General features: G+C 49.2%; 1 long non-coding RNA gene across 2 annotated transcripts in view; it reads right to left on the bottom strand.

The window, feature by feature from the left end:
- Nucleotides 1-14,294: 14,294 nt before the first annotated feature.
- The window catches only part of LOC129487498 (uncharacterized), a 25,253-nt gene continuing 15,250 nt past the window's right edge, over nt 14,295-24,297 (bottom strand). Inside the window, exons 5-6 of one of the 2 annotated variants that reach the window (XR_008659347.2) lie at nt 19,992-20,120; nt 19,758-19,909 (exon numbers count right to left, since the gene is read on the bottom strand). This is a non-coding gene — a long non-coding RNA (uncharacterized lncRNA). Of the gene's footprint in view, nt 14,417-19,757; nt 19,910-19,991; nt 20,121-24,297 lie in introns of those variants that run through there. The other variant, XR_008659348.2, reaches the window with a different exon arrangement.

Below are 24,297 nucleotides of genomic sequence, written 5' to 3'. Positions count from 1 at the left end.
ACTTGAGGTCCAAAGTCTCAGGGAAAGCCCAGGACAGCCCCCAGGGCTTCTGTGGCCCCTGCCCAAGACATATCCCATCTAGTTGCTTGTCCCTATTTCTGTGGTGAGGAAGGTCCTCTATGGGCAGGCCACTCAGTTCAGTTTGTGGCAACAGGTTTTGAGCACCTGATATATGCTAGACCCTTGGAGTGGACAAGGCTTGAGGTGACAAGAACCTCAGGTGCTGTGGGTAGAGCCCAGAGGAGGAGGGGCCCTAATGCTGCCTGGGGTGGGGGCTGGAAGTACCCTCAGGATAAGGGCGGGCTTCTTCTTGCCCTTCAAAGTCAGGGTCCAGATTCCCAAGCCTCAGGAATCACTGGTGCCCAGCACAGACAGCAGATCTTGCTGAGAGGTCCCGTTCTGTGAAATGATCCAGTTACCTGTTCACCCACTACTTGGCTGCATCTGGGAGCTTGCTCAATGCAAACAAATAAAGCTCTGATTGGGGGATATTCCAGCAGGATAGAAAGTCTCCGGATGCTCTGCCTTTTCCTCACACTGTGACCTCGAGTCGATCCCTGGGCCTCAGTTTCCCCAACACTGGTTTGAGAACGTGAAACCAGCTGTGCCCAACTCAAGCCTTTCAAAAAAGTGCTTCTGGGCCAGGGCATTTTTGTCTCTTCCAGGCCCCTCAGGGGCTCATTTGCATTCTTGGAATAAAAATGTTGACTGTACTTCATGCCCAGCCGCACATTTAAATGCTTATGCAAGGTTTATTTTGGAGAAGCGACTCTCTGGAATGCTGGCAGGGCGCGCCTCCGCCTCCCCTGGGAGAGGCAATCAGCCCCCAGCCGAGGCAGGAGCCGAGGAGGGGCAGAGCCTCCTGGCCCCGGGGGAGGCACCGTCCAATGAGAGCCTCACCCCAGGGGCTGTCGCGAGGCTGTTGGGGAATGTCTCATTTTTATATGTAAATAAATCATTTCCAGAGATTGCTCTGATAGCAGCAGGCTGCTGTTAAAATGTTTTAAGTGGGTCCTTTGCCACTGTAAACTTTGTTAAGGATTATTATCGAGTTTGGTTCTTTTTTTTTTTTTTTTCCTGTTGATTTCACTGAATCACCAACTCCTGGGACTCTAGCATGTCCTGCCATTGTACCCTGTTTGCATACTTCTGTGGACGGAGAGCTCACCTCCTCCAGGCTGCTCATTCTGTGGTTGGATGCACCAGGGACTGCCAGAAACGGCTTCTTTCTGAGTGAGCTGGAATTGGAACTCTTCTCCTGTAGATTTCCTTGCTGGATCATGAACCACACCTTGCTCTGGCCCCTCAGAACACACTTGTTCTCTCTTCTCTCTGCCACACTCTGTGTATCGGACCAGGACTTCCATCTCCTTTGCCAAAGTTTGCAACATCTTCCATCACCCGGCCCTGGCCCTTCTGCGTCCTCAGCTGCTCACACGCTTACTTACCATGCTCCAACCCATTGGCTGTTGTGTCCCTCAGGTACACCTAGCAGGGCTTCCCCTGGGGCCTCTGGGCGGATGCTCCTTCTCCAGGTTTCATTCTCGGGGATCCCAGCTCAAATGTCACTTCTTTAGAGAGGCCCTCCCTGGGATCCTAGGTAAAGGGCCCCCCAACCTCATCCCTCTTGATCATCGTGTCTTATGTTCCTTCAGAGCCTGTGAAACTATTTGCTTCTAATACAGCACAATATAATATTTACTGACTTACATGTTGCTGCCTGGATAATTAGAATGTGAGTGCCTTGAAGATGAGTCTTTTTCTTTGGATTAGTCTGTTCTCGCATTGCTGTGAAGAAATACCTGAGACTGCGTAATTTATAAAGAAAAGACGTTTAATTGACTCATGGTTCTGCAGGCTGTACAGGAAGCATGACGTTGGCATCTGCTTGGCTTCTGAAGAGGCCTCAGGAAGCATGGTTGGGAGCCAGAGGAAGAGAGAGGGGAGGTGCCACACACTTTAAAGCAACCAGATCTCTCGAGAACTCTATCATGAAAACAGAACCAAAGGGGGAAATCCGCCCCCATGATCCAGTCACCTCCCACCAGGCCCCCCCTCCAACATTAGGAATTACAATTTGACATGAGATTTGGGTGGGGACACAGACCCAAACGGTATCAGCCTTGCTTCCTGCTGTAATCCCAGGACCAATAGATTCACATTCTAGGAATAGGGTGCCTAACTTCTCAGAGTCTCCTTGCCATGATTCTCTGCAAAATGCAGGTTCTTGTCCCTCATTCATGGCTTTCTCTCTGGACACTTCCCCTTAGTCCACATGTGCAGACTCACTTAGCAGCAGAAGCTGTTTCTTAAACAAATTCTTACCCAGAGGACCAATATATAAAACAGCTAAAGGTGATGTGGCTGAATGAGGGGAAGGAAAGAAAGGTCTCCTGAGCCCTCAGCCCCCTGGCTCTCAGTGCCCTGAGGCACCTGCAGAGATGTCTGTTTCCTGCCTGCCTGTGCTCATGGCCCCTTTGTCTAGTGACAGTGCCCGATTTTCCTCTGGGGACTCGGCCTCACCCATTCGTAGATGGGGACTTCATCCACTAGGCCCAACCAGTCTGCCAGTGCCACATCCTGGCCATAATGATTGATTCAGGAAGGGCCTGGGACCCAGGATGGTCCAAAGAGTCTGGCCTTGGAAACTGTCCTGGATGTGCTGAAGGAGAAGCTTGCTGGACTGATTGGGCTTAAACCAGTATCTTTGTTTTTTGTACCTTATAACAGAATACTTGAAACTGGGTAATTTATTTTAAAAAAGGAATGTATTAGTCCATTTTCACACTGCTGATAAAGACATACCTGAGAGTGGGTAATTTATAAGGAAAGAGGTTTAAAGGATTCACAGTTCTGCATGGCTGGGGAGGCCTTATAATCATGGTGGAAGATGAAGAAGAGCAAACATGGCAGCCGGCAAAGAGAGAGCTTGTGCAGGGAAACTCCCATTTATAAAACCATCAGATCTTGTGAGACTTATTCACTATCCTGAGAATAACATGAGAAAGACCCACCCCACGATTCAATTACCTTCCACCAGGTCCCTCCTACGACACATGGGAATTGTGGGAGTTACAATTCAAGATGAGATTTGGGTAGGGACACAGCCAAACCATATCAAGGAATTTATTTCTAACAATTATGGAAGCTGAGAAGTCCCAGGGGGAGGGGCCACATCTGGTGAGGGCTTTCTTGCTGGTGGGGCCATCTTTGCAGAGTCCAAAGATGGTGCAGGGCATCACATGATCAGGGGGCTGCGCATGCTAGCTCAGGCCTCTCCTCATTTCTTTACAGAGCCACCAGTTCCACTCCCTCAATAACCCATTAATCCATGAATAGGTCAATCCATTCATCAAGGCAGAGACCTCAGGACCCAATCACCTCTAAAAGGCCCCAGTTCTCAATATTGTCACATTGGAGATCAAACTTCAACATGAGTTTTGGAGGGGACAAACTTTCAAGCCATTGCAGTCAGGATCTACACCCTCCTGAGAGCAAAGCCAAAACCAAGCATGGCAGACTCAAGAGATGGAAAGAAGGCAGGCAGTCCTGGTGTCATCGTCAGGACCCCTGGATCTGGCTGTATCCCAAATCCTGAACTTTACAGTGACCTGAGCCAAAAGTCGTGCCTACTTTGCTTAAGCCTGTTTGAGCTGGGATTTCTCTCACTTCTAACTGAAAGAATCCTTACTGTGACACTAAGGTACATAGAACATAGTTTGAAAGCCACTGCTGTATATCCTCCAAAAGTTGGGCAGAATGCATTTGATGCTTTTGTTTCTGCTAGTTTGTTTTCATAGGTAATAATAACGATAATAGTAATTAAAACTTTCATTTCTTTAGTAAAAGATTTGATGAAAAGCTTTCATCAAATTTTCAACATAATACCATGAAAAATAACTCTACCTCTGTCCTGTAGTTGAGTAAACTGAAGAAAAGTGAGGTTGAGGGATGTGCCCAAAGTCACCGTATTAATAAATACAGCAAGACTTTTCTGGAATTTGTGACAAATATGATAGAAATAGATTAATATCTTAATTGCACAAATAACTTGCTTAAATTGCTAGACGAAACAAAATTTTAAAAAAACAAATACAAAGCAATCTCTCTGTAGATTAATGAGTAAGGAATATGAACAGAAAATTCAGAAAAGAAGTCATTCAAGAAGTAAATAATAAATGGAAAAAATTACTCACCAATAAACAAGAAATTCAAATTGAAAAAAAGATACTATTTTTCTCACTTTAAAAATGAGCAAAGATTAAAACAAACACCAAATGCTGGCCTGGATGCAGAACAATTGATACCCTTTCATAATATTGATAGTAATGTAAATTAATCCAATTCTTTTTTTTTTTTTTTTTGTAGAGATGTGGCCTTGCTATGTTGCCCAGGGGGGTCTTGAACTCCTGGTTTCAAGTGACCCTCCTGCCTTGGCCTCCCAAAGTGCTGGGATTACAGGCATCAGCCATCACACCCTGGCCAATACAATGCTTTTGAAAAGCTATTTGGCAAAAACATATTTAAAACAGGGGCTGGCAAATGTTTTCTGAAAAGGGCCAGGTAAGTAAATATGTTCAGCTTATTGAACCATATTGCCTATGTGCAATATGTACTCAATCTGCTGTTGTGGCAAGAAACAGCCATAGGCAATGTGTAAGTGAATGAGTGTAGCTATGTTCCAAGAAAGCTTTATTTATAAAGCTTTATTTATTGCCCCAAAAGCCATGATTTGCCAACTCCTGGTTTTAACCATTAAATTATTATGAAAATGATGATTATATTAAAAAAAAGTACCTACATGAAAGCACACTTAGGATATAAAGTTAAGTAAATAGCAGGTACCCAATTGTATAAAATCATAACCATGCAATGAAAATCCCTAGGCACAGACAAATGTGAAAGAAAGAAAACCTCTCTCTCTTTTTTTTTTTTTTTTTTTTGAGACAGAGTTTTGCTCTTGTTGCCCAGCCTGGAGTGCAAAGGCGCGATCTTGGCTCACCACAACTTCCACCTCCCGGGTTCAAGTGATTCTCCTGCAAATGTATCGCAAAGAACTCCAGTGCCGTTCCCTGAAGGAGATAAAGATTCTCCAGAGGCCAATTCATTCCAGAGGCACGGATGGCTGGTTCTTCTCTCCACTTAATTTTAAAAAATATATGTTCTTTCTTATGAAAAAAAGAATCTGTTTCTAGAGAATTCTACGAATGGTGAGTCACACTCTGGAGTGCCACTTCCACGAATGCTGAGTGATCAGTGGAGGTGGCTCACAGGCCAGGGCTCACTGGAGCCACCCTCACTCCTGACACATTCCTTCATTTCCTGCTTCTTCCATTCACATCTGTCTTTGTCTCACTTAATTTTTGCCCAAAATCTTATCATCTTACAGAACTGAAGCTCTTTGAAATTCAGCTTCTATGAAGACTCTGCGAGCACCAAAGTGTTTAACCAAGGCCTTTACCTGGGAAAGAAAATCTGGACTCAGCCCTCTACAGGCTGTTGAAGCTCAAGCCACCACCATGCCAACTTCCACAATGATTCCACCAACACAGGTCAAGCACTGCCACCACCACGAGAAACACAATCCAGCAACTGTAACAAAACCCACAACAGCCAACACATCCCCACAGCTGCAAATACAACCCTAAACCCTACAACCACAGCAGTGATCACAACTCCAGTGATTATCACAACAAACCCAATAACCACACCAACTCCAACAACCACAGCTACAGCTCCCAAAATAACCACAGACCACAGCAACCTGATGCAATTTTAACAACAACCACAATCATAACCACAACAGCTCCAATAACCACTGCAACACCCACAGTAGCAGGCGTTTGTTGATCACGTCTTATGAGCCAGGTCCTGCACCAAGTGCTTGTCATATATTATCTCATGTAGCCTTCCAGCAGCCCCCAGGAGGTAGACAGGTATATGTGCATGCTTTATTTATTTTTATTTTTATATTTTAAAGACAGACTTCTATGTTTCAGAAAAGTTTTAGATTTACAGAAAATTGAGGAGACAGTAGATGGAGTTCCTATAGGCCCCCTCCCTCCCACTCTCAGTTTTCCCTATTATTAACATCTTGCATTGGAGTACATTTGCTAAGATTGATGAAACCATCTTGATGCATTATTATTAACTAAAATCCACAGTTTATGTGAGGGTACAGAATCTGGGGGCTTTGATGAATGCTTAATGGCATGTATCTGCATCACAGTAGCATACAGAATAGTTTCATTGCCCTGAAAATCCTGTGTTCCACCTATTCGTCCTTCCTCCCTTCTGTCACCCTCAAACTCCTGGCAACCACTAGCCTTGACAATATCTTTATAGTTTTGTCATATAGTTGGAATCACACAGTATGTAGCCTTTTCAGACTGGCTTATTCACAATGTAATATGCATTTAAGATCCCTCATGTCTTTTCTTGGCTTGATAGCTCGTTTTTTTAATTGCTGAATAATATTTGATTGTACAGATGTACCACACTTTATTCATTCACCTTTTGAAGTCTATCTTGATTGCCTCTAGTTTTGGGAAATTATGAATAAATCTGCTATAAACATTTATGTGCAGGGTTTTGCATGGACATATTTTTACCTTATTTGGGTAAATACCTAGGAATACAATTGCTGGATCATGTGTTTCAGCTAAACATGAACAAAGATGATGTTTAGTTTTGCAAGAGACATCAAACAAAACTGTCTTCCAATGTGACTGTACCATTTTGCATTTCCACCAGAAACGAATGAGAGTTCCTGTTGCTCTGTTTTCTTGCCAGCATTTGGTTATGTCAATGTTCCAGATTTTGGCCATTCTAATAGTAGTGTCATTTCCTTGTTGTTTTAATTTTCAGTTTCCTGATGACATATGCTTATTTGCAATCTGTGTATCTTCTTTGGTGAGGTGTCTGTTCAGATCTTTTGCCCATCTTTTAATTGAGTTGTTTTCTTGTTGTTGACTTTTAAGAGGTATTTGTATATTTTGCATATAAGTCCTTTATCCAATATGTGTTTTACAAATGTTTTCTCCCAATCTATAGCTTGTCATTTCATTCTCTTAATACTGTTTTTTGCAAATCAGAAAATTTTAATGAAGTTCAACTTATCAATTTTTTCTTTTGATGGGTTATGCTTTTGGTATTGTATCTAAAAACTCATCATCAAACCCAGTGTCACCTACGTTATCGTCTAGAAGTTTTAGTGTTTTGTGTTTTACATTACGTGCACACTCCATTTTGAGTTACTCTTTTTTTTTTTTTTTTTGAGATGGAGTCTTGCTTTGTTGCCCAGGCTGGAGTGCAGTGGTACGATCTAGGCTCACTGCAACCTCTGCTTCCTGGGTTCAAGCAGTTCTCCTGCCTCAGCTTCCTGAGTAGCTGGGACCATAGGTACGTGCCACCACACCCAGCTATTTTTTTTTTTTTTTAATTTTTAGTAGAGATGGGGTTTCACCATGTTGGCGAGGCTGGTCTTGAACTCCTGATGATCTGCCCGCCTTGGCCTCCCAAAGTGCTGGGGTTACAGGCATGAACCACTGCACCCGGCCCATTTTGAGTAATTTTTTATGAGAGGTGTAAAATCAGAGTTAATTTTTATGAAAGGTGTGAAGTCATATCTAGATTAAATTTTGTTTGCATGTGGACGTCCAGTTGTTTCAGCACCATTTGTTGAAAAGATAATTCTTTCTTCATTGAATTGCTTTTGCTCCTTTGTCAAAGATCAGTTGACTATATTTACATGGGTCTACTACTGGGCTCTGTATTCATTCCACTGATCTGTTTGTCTATTCTTTCAACCAACACTACACTGCCTTGATAATTGTAGCTTTATAGTAAGTCTTAAAACAAGGTAGTGTCAGTTCTCTGACTTTGTTCTTCTTCAATATTGTGTTGACTATTCTGGGTCTTTCCCTGAAACTTTAGATCCAGTTTGTTGATATCCAGAAAATAACTTGCTGAGATTTCTACTGGGATTGCATTGAATCTATAGATCAAGTTGGGTAAATGTACCTTTTAACGAATGAAAACACTAAGGCTCAGAGACGCAAATTGACTTGCCTAACGTCAGCATAATTAACACCCATATTTCCTTGATTCTAACACACACATGTTATGGTCTCTATAATGGAGGTACATCATACGGTTGATGCTGACAGGTGACAGTCATAACAAAGTTGTCATTGCCATACATGCATTTTAAAATTTGCAGAATGTGGGCAGTGGCTTTGGAAAGAAAAACCCAGAGACAAAAGTGGGGCAGCCCTTTAAGAAATGGTGCACCACCCATGCCCTTGATGGCCCAGAGCCAGTTCCATGTGGGCAAATGTGGACACTGACGCCATGGAAGCTAAACAGCTCAGAAGAGAAGGACTCTGGAGTATGGAGTTCTGGGAGCAACTGAGCTGATTTATTAATTGATATCTCCCTCTTTGTGTATGCACAAAAGTGACAGAGGATTTTTTAAAACCCTCAAAATCCTAAATTGAAACAAGTTTAAAAAACAGCTCTTTTGCTAAATATAAAATAAAAATATAAAGTGATAGGAAGCCCTGTGTCATGGTTTACAGGTCTAGTTTGTGTCATCACTTAAGGCAGTGGTTTATTCTCCCTCCCTTCCTCCCTGCTTCCCTCCCTCCCTCTGTCCCTCCTTTTCTCCCTTCCTTTCTTCCTTCCTTCCTTTCTTTCCAGGGTCTTGCTGTGTCACCCAAGCTGGAGTGCAGTGGCGTTGTGAACACGGCTCATGGCAGCCTCAACCTCCTTGACTCCAGTGATCTTCTGATCCTCCTGCCTCAGCCTCTTGTGTAGCTGGGACCACAGGCTCATGCCACCATACCTGGCTAATATATATATATATATTTTTTGTAGAGATGGGGGTATCACTTTGTTGCTCAGCCTGGTTTCAAACCCCTGGGCTCAAGTGATCCTCCTGCATAGGCTTCCCCGAGTGCTGGGATTACAGGTGTGAGCCACTGCACCTGCCTGTTTAGTTTTTCTTAGTGAGACTTAAAATAACAGTGCATCTTAAAATTGATGTACAGTAAATGGCTGCATCAGTCAGCCTCCTGGGAGAAATCTCATGGCATACATGAGAGAGGTCATGAGTTTAAAAGGGGAATATTTACAGAGGTGTGAGTAGGTAAGGGAAGCCAACAAGGGATGGCGCAGTGTCACAGCGCTGGTGACATCCTGAAGGGCAAGGAGAAAGAGGGGTTACAAAACCTGGAGAGAGGCTGCAGGAAAGGGCAGGCTGTCAGGAGCTGCAGTCTTTGGTAGGAAAAGGTCCAGGAGAATAAACAGCCAACCTCAGTCTCAAGGTACCCTCTGATCTTGTGCCTACGTCTACTGTTGTGGGAACTCACTGGGAACCAGGGGTCAAGGAGTCCTTCAATGGCGTCCGCAGAGACCAGAGAACAGCGTGGAGGGTTGGGGTGGGTCTAGGGGGAAAATGGAAACTGCCTGGGAGCACGGAGCCAGGATCCTGGTGTGCTGCTTCTGTGCACCTAACCGTAGTACTGTGCACTCAGGCCCTCGGGGAAAGGCAGCTGACCAGGTAGACAGGGCATCCTGAGCTCCATGCCTATTTGAGAAAGCCACTAGTTCTCCACAATCAGTGGACTCATGTGCCCCAATCCCATTCACGTGGCCAGGTCCAGCCTTTGGCAGCTGTTCCTGTCTCTCCCCCTCTCTCCTTAGCATGTGATTTACAATGTGGAACCCTGTGTGTGGAGAAATGAAATGTGTGCTACAGCCAAAACTTGGCTCCAGGAAGGCAGACATCAACTCACACACCTGATGACGGACAGCAGGACCTCGTGGTGCAGCGTGTTTACAGCTTACGAGGGTGAGTTGTGCGTATTTCGAACTTGGTCCGGACGCCTACTTGCCCAATCAGCTTGTTGGGCGGTGTGTCTTCTGATTTAGAGCTCTGGATCTGCCAATTTGATTTCTGAAGCTCACTCTTAGGTCTGCCAAGTCTGCAGCAGGTCTGGGCTCACAGGATCTGTGCACTGCAGAGCTAGGTCACCATTCTAGCCCCCCCGACCAGAACCTACAGATGAGGAGCTGAGACTGAGAAAGGGAAGGTGCTGGTCCCAGGTCACAGCACATGAGGGAGAACGAAACCCCTGGGGGCTGTGGTCTGTTGCCTGTGTTCAAGGCTCAGCTTGGCCTTAGGTCCTTAGGCAAAGGACGTAAATATTGTCCTCAGTTTCCTGGTCTGCAAAGTGTGGGTGATAATAATACCTACTTCATAGGGTGGTTGTGAGACTCAAATCAGCTGTGAGCCAGAGGGGCGGCGAGCAACTTCGAGCAGTACCTGGAGCTGGTTCACGTCCATGACCACAGTGAGCTAGCCCAGAGTACGCCCTCACTGTTTGTTGAGTGACTTCATTCGTGTGAAGGGCTTCATGGACTGTCACGTGTGGAGGACACGCTACTGGTTATGTTAATTAGTGCTCTGTAACACAGCTGGGTCCCTTCAAAGCAATGAATCCCACCAACCCTGTCCACGGGCTGGAGGGCCTCCTTGATGAAGAATGTCCTGTCACCTTTCCTTAGTGACAAATCCAGACTTCCTACTCACGTGATTTAAGGGAGATAATGATGGTTTGAGCAAGAACCACCCAGCTGTCAGGTGCTGTGGTGTGCAGCCGACCCACCCTGGACACTTAATGCCGGTCTGGCGGCCGAGGCAGTCATGAAGCCCTGGGTCTCGAGAATCAGCCCCTGTAGGAATGAGGCCCCTGGGGCTTTGGGGAGGATGGGGTTTGGAGGAGCCCAGCAGCATCTCGGCTCTGCAGCACAGAGGCACAAGGACAATTCTCAGCTCCCGGGGATGATCTGGGAGGAGCCCAGAAAGGCCACGTGGCCCTCCCGGTGCTGCTGCAATTTCCAGAGACAAATGATTCTGGCAATAAGAACTCTGAATTTGGACAAGGCCTCAGAATGGCTCGTCCTGGCCACTTTATGGAGAAAGAGACAGAGGCCCAGTGAGTAGAGGGGCTGGCCATATAACACCACAGGCCAGCCTAGAACTCAGGTCCTCCTGTTCTCCCCAATCACATTCTGGGGAGAGGGTCCAGGTTCCAGGAAGTAGGCACTCCAGATGCTGTCGTGGAGCAGGGAGGATGTTCTCAGCACGGAGGCTGCTCTGCAAGACTCCATCTAGTCTAAAGGGATGGCTGTGCCTCAAACAATGCAGTATGTAGCCTGTGCAACTGTACGCAGCAGCCCTAGTTGGAATCCACATAAAAGAGATGCGCGGACAGTTACAAGGGCATGTCCAGAAGTGACCCATATGCAGTAGAGATGTCCCCAGGTCCTTGTTAGCTGGCGTTTCCCTTAAGGAATGGGGATACTTCCCAGTTAGTCAACTTCAGAAAGTCCGTAGTGGAAGGGCCTTTGGAGGCCTCCTCCCCTGGACTCTTTACGACATAAATAAGGAAACTACAGCTGAAAGAAGAGCAGGGACTTATCCACAATCACACACTGAGTTGGTCTCACTTTCTCTTCGCCAGCTCTGCTGAGGACCCCGCTATGACTCTGCACGTTTCCATGAGCTGGCTGTGGTCTCACTCACACCGGGGCTACCTGTCACCCCACACTCCTGGCCGCCTGTCCACCTCCGCACCCTCCTCTTCCATCCATTCTGCATGCCCTTGCCGAGGAAACGTCCCCAACACCAACATCCTAACATTTCTCCGGCTCTTCTTGCCAGTCCCTTCTCCTTCCTGCTGCTCCGGATTCCTCTTCTAAGGGCCGTCTGGAAGCTCCTCACCCCCTGCACAAGCCGTCAGAGCCTCTCACACCCTGACGCCTTTGCTGTCCTGCAGGCTTCCCCTCCCCCATTCCTCCTGGCACCGCAGCCCTTCCATCCAGCCTGGTTGCCATACGACCTGTGGCCATCTGCTCCTGATGTGAACCTGTGTCCCACGGATCCTGAATCCTGAATACCATAGTCACCTGGCATTGCCTTCCACTTCTCCTCCCTCTTCCTCTGCCCCGGCCCCTGGGTTTCACCCAGGGGATAGTAATGGTCACTCTCTGGCCTCTGTGTCCCCAGTCCCTGCCCTTGTGGAGTTGAAAAGTCTTCAAAGACCCTCGTGGGTTTCTGTGTGAAATCCAAACCTCTGCATGGCTTAAGAGGCTTGTTCAGGTCCAGGACCAGGGACTGCTGAACTCTCCCACCCCATCACCCGTCGCTGCTCCCTTCTCTCCAGCTGTGTCCAAACGTGTGTCATTCTCATCAAGCTTTTGCAGGCTCTGTCCCTTCCACACTCTGCTCACATTTCCCGGAGCCCCTTCTCCTCTCCTTCACCTGCTCTTTACCCCTAAACACCCAGTTCAAATGCCCCCTTCTCCAAAAGGCATTCCCAAAACGCCCTGGGCAATTTTAATACCTGAAGCTCCAAGAATCTCAACCTTTTCCACTGTCCCAAGGCAGTCACAAGAGGACACATGTCCATGGGCTGGGCCCGGTTTTTGGCCCTGTTGCTCTAACTCCTCACCTAGAACATTCTAGGAAGCCTGTCGTGTAAGTAAGACTGATGTATGTATAGGAATAACCTGACATCCACTTTGATTTGTAGAGTGAATCATGGACATCAGTCTTTGAGCAGTGCCCAGGCACACCTGCTTTGCTGGGAACCTCACGGTGGATTGCAGCCCCCAGGGGGTGCCATACCCCACTGTTCCACCACCACTTTCCAGGCAGGGTTGTAACTGATTGCCTGTCGGCCTCCTGCTGGGCTGTTAGCCCTGGTGTGTGAGGCATCCTGGTGATGTTCTTTCTGCTCATTTTGTGGAGGCAGCTGTGGTGGGGTGGGGATCACACTGGGCTAGGGCCAAGGGCTCCCCATGGCTTCTCCCTTCGGGATGGCAGAGGGAGGGAGAAGCCCGCTCAGTTACGCACTCACTCTAGACCTTCTGTCTCTGACTCTGCAGGGATGGGCCCAGGGCTGTGCTTGTTAACAAGCTCACAGGGGGCTGGGCACGGTGGCTTACCCCTGTAATCTCAGCACCTTGGGAGTCCAAGGCAGGAGGATTGCTTGAATCTAGGAGTTCAAGACAAGCCTGGGCAACATAGGGAGATCCCATCTCTACAAAAAATGTAAAAACTAGCCGGGTGTGGTGGCGTGTGCCTGTGGTCCTAGCTACTCGGGAGGCTGAGGTGGGAGGATCACTTGAACCCCAGAGGTCAAGGCTGCAGTCAGCCATGATTTGCATTGCACCACTGTACTTCAGCCTGGGCAACAGAGTAAGATACTCTCTCAAAAAAAATAAATGCAGGGGAGTTGGGATCTGGCATTCTGGCATTTGGGAACTTTTGGGTTGCCATTACCACAGGGCTTCACATCCATCATTGCATAACTCTGCGGCAGAGCAAGTGGCTATGGATACACTTGTTCACAGGTAAGGGAGGCTCAGAGATGGGGGTCTTGCTAGAGGCAGCACAGTTAGGATATGTGGCATCTGAAAAGACACATCCGAGCCTCTGTCTCCAGTACCCCTGCGTTTCTGCTCCTGCACCCCTGAAATTTGCAGACCTGAATGTTCACTATTGCACGGACTAAATTTACAATGGGGAGCAGGCGGGGGAGGTGGAGAGCGGACTCTTGAGTTCTCTCCATTATGTTGCAGCCCCTGGAAGTTGAGCCAGACTGTTTGGATTATGAAGCCAGAGTCGGCAAGGCCTGGGCCACCTGGTGGCTGCTCTGGGAACTGTAGGCAGGTACTCAGGAGGCCACAACAGGCCTGTTGTGGACCCCCAATCTGCACGGGAGGCAAAGACCACTCTGCTTGTTATGATGACTGAACAGCCGCACAGACTTTAGAAATCTAAAGTCTCTGAGTCCGGCCCCGCTGGGCTCCAGGCAAGTTGGGGCTCTTCTGGACCTGTTTCCCGTCTGCTGGTGAAGAGGCTAGATTAAGTCTCTGGGGAGTCTGCTTGGCTCTGAAAGTCTTCTATGGCATGAGTAGCGACAGCTGATGACAATTCAACAGAGCAAATTCTTGTCCAAGTCTGAGTTTCAGGATTTGGGAAGGGGTCCTACACACCTTGAGCTTGGAAATGTACTACCCCATTTCCTGGGGAAAGAAAAAGGATGGGCTGAAATGAGCTCAGTTCTCCTCTTGGACTCTCGTGCTTGCCAGGCGTTTTTCAAAGATGTTCAAATGAAAGCATAATTGAAAAATGAGGCAGTAACTCCGGGAGAAGGGGTGGCAGGCCCAGGGCTGCTGACTTAATCAAGCCGCCTAATGTCATTACCTCTGTGTTAATAACGGGTGCGGCGGCCGCAGGGAGGGAGCCCTTCGCTGTGGCTTGGACACTTTCCAGCTGACGGGGCTTTTCTTCTTCTGCTGTTTTTCACTGCAAACAATGCCTTTCTCCATTCCAGAGAATTCCCTGGAGTGAGGTAAACATATGGGTGCAAATAGACTTTTTCTTCTTCTTTCTGAAACTCTTGAGCAGGAGAAAGAGCTGGAGGGCTGTATCCTGGGACAAGGGATGGCCTGTGCTCAGCAAAGTCCCAGAGACCAGCCCTTTCCCCTCCCAGGCTGGGAGACAGGAGACCCGGAGCTCACCTCCGGGAGGCGCCTCTTTCTCTTTCTCCTCTTTCTCTCCAAAGCTCTCTTGTCCCCTTCCTTCTCCTCAATCATCCTCTCCTCTCTCTTCCCCTCCTTTTTACCAAAAACCCACTGGACAGTGGTACCATCCAGACCAGAAAAGCAAAGGCTGCGGGGCTGCTCTGGGCTCTGCCCTCCCCCAAATGCTGGGGTCCTCTGGGCTCCAGTCCGGCCTTTGCCTCCTTTTCATTTTGGGAAATTTGACAAATACGGAAAAATCCTAAAAGGAAAATGACGACACCCCATGTCTCCACTGCTCTGAATTAACCACTGTTAATATGAGACATTAATATGTACTCATATATGGCATTTTCACTTCTAGACATTTTTTAAGGAAAAAGCACTCTCCTCTTTATTATTAAACAGGATATGTGCACATTTTAAGGAAGTCAAATGATCAGGAAAGTAAAGGGAACCAACCACTGTCACCGATTCCCACCACCCAGAATTTGCCACTGATATTTTGGTGTCTTTGCTGGTAGTCATTTTGCTATGTGCAAATTAAAGAAATGAGACAAATAGCATATATGTCTATTCTCTTTAAAAAAATTAGAATTCTACAACACAATTAGAATCCCCTTTGTCCACCCACTTTATTCTCGTGAGCCCAGGGAAACTGCTGCTCTCAGGCTGTGGCTGCCCTTGGAGCCCATTGTAAGCACCTTTACACACAATTATGAATCCAGAGAAAACACGAGGCGTCGTTTTGTGCTTTGTTTCTATCATGCTGACCCTATCATTTTCAACTTGCTTTGTCCTCTTAATCTGTTCTGAGCTCTATTTTCACTGCTCCCTACATACTGAATTCTCCCACTCTCCTCCCTTCCCCCTCCCCTCCTCATCGGGGCTCCCTGCTCTCTTGTCCTTCCCTCATGGCCCTGGGTGGAGGACATGGCTGCTGCCACCGAGGCCCACCTCTGAGCTGCTCCGCCTCCCAGCTGCTCCGCCTCCCAGCTGCTCAGCCTCAGGCCTGCGTTCTCCTTTGGTGCTTATCTGCTTCTGGTATCATATTATGAGCCAATTATCTGTTCTTCTCTTGGGGTTACAATCACTGCCTCTTTGTTCTTGGTACCTAGCCCAGTGGTGCTCATTAAATGTTTATTAATGAATGTGGATTAAGCCACTTTAATTGAGCTGCTGTCAAACCTGGTTTCGCCCGCATACCTCCAGGGACAAGGGGCTCACTACCTAGATTCAGGAAGCAGCAGTGGGCTATCCAGCTGTGGCAGGCGGGGATCTCTAGCAAGGGTCTGCTGCCAGCTTGGCACATGTACTGTGGGGTGGAGAGGGCAGGTACGCTGGAGTGAGACTTGTGTAGGGGGTTGAATTGTGTCCCCTAGAAAGATAAGCTGAAGCCCTAACGCCAGTACTGTGAATGTGACTTTACTTGAAAATAAATGCAGTGAAGTTTAGGTGAGGTCATAGAGGATTAGGGTGGGCCTTACATTCTTTACAAGAGAAAGGAAAGAAATTTGGATACAAAGACACAGACTATGCCTGGATGCAGGCAGAGAGTGGAGTCACTGCAGCTCTAAGCCAAGGAAAGCAGAGAATTGCTGGCAACCATCAGAACCTAGGAGAGAGGCAAGGAAAAATTTTCCTCTAGAGCCTCCAGAGAGAGCTTGGCCCTGCCCACACCTTGATTTTGGTCTTCTGGCTTTCAAAACTGAGAGAGAATAAATTTGTCATACCCGGTTATGGCGGGCCTAGGAAACGAATTCAGCTTGTTATGCCGCAAAAACTAACTGATGCAGCCACTGATGGGTTACCTGCGACCTGACCGGGACCAATGAGACTGTGCAGGACTGCCAGCTGCTCCCCAAAAGCCACTTCCTCTCCTTCTTGAGCAGATGGCCAAGCTCAGCGTGGCCATGTGACTGGGGCCAACTTAATTGCATAGGAGGTGGAGGGGCTGCAGCTGGAAAGAAGTGGGCAAGTCACCTGTCTGTTTTTCTTTTCCCTTCCACAGGCTGGATGCATGTGCCATGGTCTAGGGCAGGAGCAGCAAACCAGGACCTGCAGGACAAGTGTGGCCTGTGGTCCTGTTTTTGCCCAACCCACAAGTTAAGAACGGTTATTTCGGGTTATTTCGTTTTGTTTGTTTTTTGAAACGTAGTTTCACTGTTTTGCGCAGGCTGGAGTGAAGTGGCGAGATCTTGGCTCACTGCAACCTCCGCTCCCTGGGTTCAAGCGATACTCCTGCCTCAGCCTCCCAAGTAGCTGGGATTCAGGTGCCCACCACCACGTCCAGCTAATTTTTGTATTTTTAGTAGAGACAGAGTTTCACTATGTTGGCCAGGCTGGTCTCAAACTCCTAACCTCGGGCGATCCACCCACCTCGGCCTTCCAAAGTGCTGGGATTACAGCGTGAGCCACCACACCTGGCCAAGAACGGTTTTTACACTTTAAAAGTATTGTGAAAGAAGAAGGAAGGAAGGAGGGAGGGAGGGAGGGAGGAAGGAAGGAAGAAAAGAAGGAAGGAGGGAGGGAGAGAGGGAGGGAAGGACGGAAGGGAGGGAGGAGAAAGAAAGAAGGAAAGAAAGAGAAAGAAAGAAAAAGGAGAAAGAAAGGAAGAAAGAAGAAAGAAAAAGAAAAAGAGAAAGAAGAAAGAAAGAAAAAAGAAAGAAAGAAAGGAAGGAAGGAAGAAGACAGAGTATGTGACAGAGACCCTCAAAGCCTAAAATGTTGACCCTCTGGCCCTTTCCAGGAGAAGTCTGCAGACTCCTGCCCTACGGGACGGTGAACTACAAGATGGAATGAGTGAGGTCCTTGAGCAACCACATGGAGAAATGACCAGGAAGGCCCACCACAGATATTACATGACAGCAAAATGCAGTGTTATAGTCTGAGCTGTTACAACAGAATTTGAGGTCTATTTGTCATTGCAACTTAGCCTTGCCTAACTGGTACAGAGACAAGGTAAGATTTTCACTTAGACTTCTGGGAAAGAGATTATTTTTGCCACCTACATCTACACCCTGAAACCAGGCAGGCACAAAACTGGTTCCCCACCCCGCTACAAGTGAATCCTGGGATGTAAGCCTGCAGAGGGAAGGCGTGTGGAAGAATTAGAGAGCAACCTGATTCCGATGACATTGTTTGAACCCTGGAGCCAGCTGTACCTGCAGCTGACCCTACCTTCTCAGCTTACGAGAGCCACTGACTTCTCTCTTTTCCGTAAGACAGTTTGAAACTGTTTCTGTTACATTCAAACAAAAATATTCCTAGCCTAGTTTGGTATTAGGAGAGCAATAACTTTAAATCTGCTATCATCCATTCAGAAAAAGAATACATCATTCACAGACTTTGGTGTTTTAAGGGCTAGCACTTATTCATACAATGAATGAGATAAGATGAGACACATCTCCTAACAAATAGAAATTCACAGGGTGTGCTTAAGGCTATGGCTTGGCACAGCTGCTCTGGAACCACAACACTGACTTCAGGAGCAGGAGATGAGAGTCGGAGATACCACTTAAGAGTCTGTCTTTATGCAGCTGATAAAAGTGACAAGCTCATTCACAGCCTACTGTGGCCTGATGGCTAAAATAAATGAAGGCGGAAAAGCAAGCGCAGAGCTGTGGTCAGACGGCGTGTGCCCCCATTTGTGTACAAACAAGCGTCCTGAAGACGGAGGCGTCAGGGAATGTGTCTATACCACTGCTTAGAGCTACCCATCTTTGGAAGGGGACACCAGGAACTGGAAACAGTGGCTGCTTCCAGGAGGGTCCCTGGAGGCTGGGGCTGGGGAGGGAGTGAGACTCTTTTTACTATCCGTTCTTTTGTATCTTGACAGAATGGAGCTGGGGCAAATGCATGTTGTGACTCTCCCCTGCCATGGGGGCAGATGGAGGCCCCAGAGGCAACAGGAGGCCCAGGGTTTGGGATCCGAGACTTGTGTTTCACCCATGACCATGAATGACTGCCCAGAAATGAACCAGCTCGGGCTGCCTCTCAGGCATCTCAGCTCACGGACAAGTCCCACTGCTGGGGTCAGAGAGGCCAGGGCTTCTCACTAAGTCAGACACGACCCAGAAAGACCAAAATGTCCTTGATCAAGAAGCCGAAAATAGTTGCTGTGACTCATCACACATGATGAACATGTCCTGCAGCCCCAGCAGGGCCTCTGGGATGTGTCCCCAGCTCCTGCATGGCCCCTGTTCAGGAGGCTAAGGAGCGACAGGGGGCAGAGCCAGAGGACGGGCTGTCCTGCGCCTTCACCTTGGGGCTGCCCTGGGCGTCCGTCCTCCAGGCGGGAGCTCCTCCTTGGAAGCTGTTGCAGAAGAGGTGCCGCCGTCCTCCACAGGGGAGGCAGCTGGCCGTGCCCTCTCAGTTTCTTGCATCTTTTGGAGACAGAGGCTGAGCTGCTGTGTGCCCCGTTCAGTCCACTTGTGAGACAGGCTCCGGTGCTGAGGCTCAGCCTTTTGAGAACAGGAGGCCTGGCTCTTTGGAAGTGGTGGGGGTGAGGAGTTCAGACTGACAGATGAATGCTGGGTTCCTTACAGACCATAACACGGCCACAAGAAAAGGCTGAACAATGTCCAGGCCAGGCCGTGTGCAGAAGCAGGGTTCACAAGGAGGGAGGGTGGGGCCTTCATGCCTGCCTCAGCTCCCCTTCCACATGAGGGTCCCTGGGGGCTGTGTCCCCCGCAGGCATTTCCCTCAGTCTCCACTAGGTCCTCTTCCACCTGGAACTGCTGCTTGCCCCATCTCAGAGCCCACCAGCACTGAGCCGGGCCTCGCTTCTCTGCCCAGAGTATGGAAGAGACTAACAAAGTCTCTCCAAGGATGACCCAAACCTTTGCCTACCCTCGACCTCAAAATCCTCTGCAGGCTTGAGCATGAAAAGCCATCGCCATCCTCACTCCCTGGGACTAGCCCCCCATCCCTGCCTGCTCCTCTGGCAGGAGGACCTCGGGAGAACCAACTTCCCCAGGCCCACCCCATCAGGATGTCAGGTGGGACTGGGCCAGCTGACCTCAGGAGTGACTAGCTGACACTCCACTGCCCACCTTCCACTCCCACCACATTAAGTACCAGGGCACACAGTAGGTGCTCAGTTTGAGCTGCTGTTAATAAACTACTGGTTGACATCAACTGAGCGCTTACTGAGGCCAGAACCACCGTGTGGCCTTCTGCGTGGGCCACAGTGAGCGGACCTCTGAGCTTTGAGCCAAGCCCAAGCCCTGCAAAGTACCCAGGAGGACGGGCTCTTCCCCACTGTCTGGGCGACCCTGGACCAGGCCTCCGTCTCTGCACCACAGTCTCCCATCTGGAAAACAATGCATCAGGAGGATTTTCCTAAGATGCACAGTCATGAAAAGGCATTCTTTAGCCACTGCTGCGGTACTGACCTGTCCCACACCTGAGTCTGCACCTGAGCGTTTGCTAGGGAAAGGCTCTCCATCCTGAGTCCACGAGAATCTGGGTGCTGGCTGTCTCTGATTGTCAAGCTCCTCTCCCGAAACGGCAACTCCCTCCGTCTGCCCGAAACATGTACAAACACATTGTGGTCCCAAGGTGAAGCTGGGTCACCTTAACTTGCTGTTCGCTTAACTTGCTTCTCAAGGGGACCTGAGGGTGGCGATGACATCAGGGCAGGGCTTGTGATCTTAGGGCCACTGTAGGAAGAGGCATTCCCAGCTTCTAGGGAGGGAGAGGGAGGAGGGGACTATTATAGAATGGTGAAAAGCCAGAGGGAAGCCCTCGGGGCTGTGGGAGCCCCGAGGGGTTCATCAATCCTGGACTGGGGAGTGGTCTGGAGTGTTTTCTGGGGTGAGCAATACTTAGACTGGGTCTTGAAGGATGAGTAGGAGTTTGCCAGAAAAGAAGTAGGGGTATAGCTGTAGGTGGAGGGCATGACACTTACAAAGGTGGAAAAATGGAGGACAGTATGGGGACTCCGGGGACCTAGGGTGGACTCTCTGGCCACGTATGTCTGTCCCTGCTCTCTGGACAACTTCAGAGAACTGGCGTATGGGCTGGGAGTGGGGGTGGAGGAGGGAGGTGAGGCTGCAGGCGCCAGGAGCACCATCTTTCTTCTCTTCCCGGAGTTGGTCCCCCTGCCCCCAGCTGCAGACCAGCCCCACACTAGGCCTGAGGCCCAAAGGTCACCTTGCTCAGCAATCTGTCTGCCATAATGAAGGAGCCGCTACTCCCTCCCCTAACACCATCTCCTTCTGCTGCCTCAGTTCCACGCTCTGCCCCATCTCGCCAGATGCCTGCGGCAACCCTGCACTGGTTCCCAGCTTCAACCAAACCCCACCCTCCACATGGCTCTGGACGACCTTCTTCGTGGCATCCTTCACTTGTGAAGAGCCCCTCAAGGAGGCGACATCACCTTCAGGATGTGATGGACGCACTCACAGGCAGGAGGGGAGGCAGGTGGGACCAGACTCTAATGCTCCAGGAGACAGGGACAGTTCAAGTCAATGGCACCTAGGACCTCCGTGACGCCGGATCCCAGGCTGTGGCTGCACCTGACCCCACAGCAGCGTCAGCTAAGCTTGATCCCGCCCTGCTCCTGAGGCTGCTTCTCCACTTGATTGCTGGACACAGGGGGCTCTCCTGGTTCCACTTCTTATTCTCTTTCACTTCCTCCTCCACATGCAAACGTTGTCTGCAGCAGGAATGAGGCCCGGCCCTTTCTTGTCCCTCATCTCTGGGGCAATCTTCTAACAGTGGAGGAAGGCTTAGCCTAACTGACTCCATTTTGCCTCTGCCCTCATAGTAAAACCTTTTAGGTATAACTTATGCAACCCGTGACCCACGGGTCCCATGCGGCCTAGGAGGCTTTGAACGCAGCCCAACACAAGTTCATAAACTTTCTTAAAACATTATTAGATTTTTTTTTGCGATCTTTTTAAAGATCATCAGCTATCATTTGTGTTCGTGTGTTTTATGTGTGGCCCAAGACAATTCTTCTTCGTTCAATGTGGCTCTGGGAAGCCAAAAGATTGGACACCCCTACTTGAGGTTAAAAACTTCTGCTGGCAGGGCGCGGTGGCTCACACCTGTAATCCCAGCACTTTGTGAGGCCGAGGCAGGCAGATCACAAGGTCAGGAGATTGAGATCTTCCTGGCTAACACGACAAAGCCCCGTCTCTACTAAAAAAATACAAAAAATTAGCCAGGCTTGGTGGCGGGCGCCTGTTGTAGTCCCAGCTACTCGGGAAGCTGAGGCAGGAGAATGGCGTGAACCCAGGAGGCGGAGCTTGCAGTGAGTGGAGATCACGCCACTGCATTCCAGCCTGGGTGACTCAGTCTCAAAAAAAAAAGCTTCTGCTTAGCTTTGCATGTACGCTAGCTAATTACTTGCAGTTCAACTTTAAGAAAATAATGATAACAGCCCCTTTCTCAAAACTCAAAAACAGCCCCTTTCTCAAAACTCCTTTCTCAAAAACACGAGCAGATAAGGATGTGTACACATGAGGAACAGTATTTCGTTAAAGATTTATAGGAACACTGTGCCCTGACCTACTTCATCTGAACGGAAGTCAACTGACCAAGAAAAAAGATGTTTCACAACCTCCTCTGACCCTTGCTCACACCCGCATGGCTGTGGTCGTTGGTCACTTCTTGACCTCAACTCCCTCTTCTTCCCTTCTTGGCATTAAAGGGAGCCTGAAGTCCCTACTAACTTAAGAAGCTTTTAGGACACTAGTCCACCATCTTCTTGGTTTGCTGGCTCTCCGAGTGAAGTTGCTTCCTCTACCCCAACACTTTGTCTCTCAACTTACTGGACTTACTGGCTGTTGGGTGATGACTGGTATGAGCTTGAACTCAGCTAGAGTGTCATCCTGGCCTTAGATGCCTACCCACTGCGGGCTCCCACACCTGACCTCTCTCCGAGGATCCAAACTCAAATTTCTTTTTCTTTTCTGTTTGTTTATTTATTTATTTTATTTATTTTTTGAGACAGAGTCCTGCTCTGTCACCCAGGCTGGAGTGCAGTGGTGCGATCTTGGCTCACTGCAACCTCTGCCTCCCAGGTTCAAGCAATCCTCCCACCTCAGCCTCCCAAGTAGCTGGGATTATAGGCACGCGCCATCACGCCCAGCTAATTTTTGTATATTTTATAGAGACAGAGTTTTGCCCAGGCTGGTCTCGAACTCCTGAGCTCAAGCTATCCTCCCACCTCAGCCTCCCAAAGTGCTGGGATGACAGGTGTGAGCCGCAGCGCCTGGCCCACACTCAGATTTGTAACTGCCTTCGTGACCCTGCACGTGCACTGCTAATCGGCACCTCTGATTTCTGGTGACCAGAACGGAACTTTGGATTCTCTCCCCGAAGCTGGCTTCTCCCACAGCCACCGTTTCCTCAGAAAACAGCCCTTCTGTTTACCTAGTGGCTCGGGTCAAAATCGAGGGGTGACCTTTGATTTCTCCCTCTCTTGAAAGCCCCACGCTCACCCTTGTCCAGGGAGCTCTGCCTGTAAGGGCCTCACCCTCATGCCAAGCTCCCGCTTGACATTCAGGTCTCAGCTGAAGTGTCCCCAGGGGCCTCCCCGACCTGTCCGTGGCCCTGTTGAATCCTCTGCTTGGGGCCCATCGCTGCCGGAAGCTCTGTTTGCTTAGTGTCTGTGTCTCCCCCGCAGTGGAATGATCTGGGGCCTTCCTGGGGTCCTGCCACGTCCCCGCCTCCAGGAGAAGACCCGGCACTGAGCAGGTCTCCAGGTGGGTTTGCTGGGGAGCAGGTGGAGGGTCCGGGAGTGCTCAGGACTGGGAAGGGGACACTGCTTTGGAGGAGCAGGGAAAAGAGCTCAGGCAGAGAGAATGAGGGTGGGCAGTGGAGGGGACCGGTGGGAGAGGCCCCATGCCAGACTCCCGGGCTGAAGCTGCTGCAGCCCTCGGAGCACCCTCTTGGAATGCTGTCTTCGACTCTAGCCTTTGCTTTCACTGTGGCCACAAGCCTCCTGTGCCACCACACACTCACATTCTGATTGAAGCCCCTCTTCACCGTCTCGGAAAGCAGCACTGCCGATGACCTCTCTGCACATGTGGACTGGCTAAAGTCCTTTGCCACGCCTCCTCATGCTGCATCTTAATCATTTGTGTCTCGGTCTCACTCGCTCTTGGGGTGCATCCTCCCTGGGGTCCTGAGAGCCCAGCTTCCCCACCCATGTCAACATGAAACCATTGACCAGCTCCTCCCCGGGGGGGGGGGCTCCAGACTCTGCAGTTGGAAGAGGCAGAAGTGCCCTCTGCTGGCCACTGGCTGGCTCCCTGCACCCCAGAGCAACAATCAGGAGTTGAGAGACGAGAAGCCAAGCTCAGCCCTTGTCCCTAACTCTTCTCGTCCTCCCCAACCCCACCCATCACCCGCCCTGTGTTCCCCCAAGTGCATGTCTCCCCTCCTGGAACTCTCCTCTTCAAATCTTCCCTCTTGTTCTTCCACTGGTTCATCCACACTCAATCTACACCCCATCTACACCCCCATCATCTTTTTTTTTTTTTTGAGACGGAGTCTTGCTCTGTCACCCAGGCTGGAGTGCAGTGGCGCAATCTCAGCTCACTGCAAGCTCCGCCTCCCGGGTTCACGCCATTCTCCTGCCTCAGCCTCTCTGAGTAGCTAGGACTACAGGCGCCCGCCACCACACCCGGCTAATTTTTTGTATTTTTTAGTAGAGACGGGGTTTCACCGTGGTCTTGATCTCCTGAC

This window comes from Symphalangus syndactylus, chromosome 8, assembly GCF_028878055.3.
Source record: "Symphalangus syndactylus isolate Jambi chromosome 8, NHGRI_mSymSyn1-v2.1_pri, whole genome shotgun sequence".
Taxonomy (NCBI): Eukaryota; Metazoa; Chordata; class Mammalia; order Primates; family Hylobatidae; genus Symphalangus; species Symphalangus syndactylus.
This window is presented reverse-complemented; position numbering and strand designations above follow the sequence as displayed.